Source organism: Penaeus monodon, unplaced genomic scaffold, assembly GCF_015228065.2.
Source record: "Penaeus monodon isolate SGIC_2016 unplaced genomic scaffold, NSTDA_Pmon_1 PmonScaffold_24697, whole genome shotgun sequence".
NCBI classification, from domain to species: domain Eukaryota; kingdom Metazoa; phylum Arthropoda; class Malacostraca; order Decapoda; family Penaeidae; genus Penaeus; species Penaeus monodon.
This window is the reverse complement of record NW_023654916.1, coordinates 2,944-4,418: the sequence shown is the minus strand read 5'-3', so window position 1 is coordinate 4,418 and position 1,475 is coordinate 2,944. Positions and strand designations below refer to the sequence as shown.

The 1,475-nt window shown below is 33.4% G+C and overlaps 1 long non-coding RNA gene across 1 annotated transcript; it reads left to right on the top strand.

The window, feature by feature from the left end:
- Positions 1-83: 83 nt before the first annotated feature.
- On the top strand, positions 84-785 carry LOC119570340. The gene is made up of 3 exons (XR_005228406.1): positions 84-112; positions 357-489; positions 723-785. It is a non-coding gene; the product is annotated as an uncharacterized LOC119570340 (long non-coding RNA).
- The last annotated feature ends 690 nt before the right edge of the window (positions 786-1,475 follow it).

The window sequence follows — 1,475 nt, the reverse complement described above, 5'->3', positions numbered from 1 at the left end:
ACTTGAATAAAAATCCTGAATTTTTTTTTTTCTTAACTTTCAGGGGGTTTTCCAAATCTTTGTTGATTTATTAGGTGGGTTTGGGTCCACCTTGAGATCCTGTGTTGGAGAAGTAAGTTATCAGTACAATCCTCTTGTAAGTATTCATTTACTTGCTGAATACTTACATAAAATCTTATTACAAATCCCATCATTTTTCAAAAATTATTAAAGAAAAACTTTTGTTCTTATAATTATTTTTTTCCTGGAATGTTCTGTTTCATGTTTTTGTAAAGACTGAAAAACATTTGCCTAGGATGTTTGTGTACTGCAGTACATGTAAACAACCTTAGTAAACATCTTTACTTCTTTTGTAGCAATTTAGTCATGTTGGAAACACAGGAGCCAGCCCCACTGTTGCTATGCTTGATCTCCAGCGCTTGGTGTATATCTGTTGTGCTTGTCTGCGTCTACTAAGGATCTATATCAATGAAGTCTATCCAAATTCAGGTGAGTATCAGAAAGAATGATAACCTTATTTTGAGTATATGGTTGTTTCTTTGTTATTTGATTCCAACTTTTCTCCTTGAAAAAAAAAAGGATGTATGAAAATGTTTAACCCAATTCATAAAAAAACTGTCAGCAGTTGTGAGTTCCATCTGTTATCATTTCTATAATTTAAAAATTCAGTAAGGAATATAAATGCTTATTGATTCATGATGGCATATTCCACTTTCAATTAGTGCGAACATTGAGAGCCAATGGCGAGAAAGGCTGCCTAGCAGAGAGTGTAGCAGATGTCAGAGTCTCTGAGACAGATGTTATCTGATCCAGTGCCAGCTCCCTATCCATCTCGCAAGGGAAAGATGCGGAATGGTAGAGGTAAGACTGGTTTCTTCATCTACTTGTCTTTATGTGTGTGCATAAATCTGTTTTTATATTTCTTATGTTTTTTAATGAAATCCTGATGTAATGATTACAGAATAAACTAAATTTTTGTGTCTGGATCTTTGAAGCTGCAGGTGTATATATTAGACTTTTTCTTTTCTTTTTTTTTATAACAGTTTTTTCATATATTTTTATACTTTTCAGAAACAGGACCATTAACACGTATGGTTGTATCAGTATTAGATGAATGCCACAAGACTTTTGTATCATGTTTCCATGCATTCTATCCAACTGGTCAATTAAAGTGGCTTGCTTGTGTGACCTGCTCCTCTCCAGGGATGTCGTCAATAAAGTAAGTTGTCTGAAATTGAGTTTTGTATATTCATGCTGGTAATTCATATGTGTGTTGCACATTACTTAAACCATATATGCTGGTGACACATATGTTCAACCATGTAATAAATAGTGGTTAGTTATATAAAATTTATAAGAGATCAGAATATTTAGTAGATTGTTTCAAAAATCCTTCTCAGATTTCACTCATAGCCCTTCAAGATGTGGATGAGGTGTAAACACAACTGATGTTTGGCAATGACAAAATTAGAAGC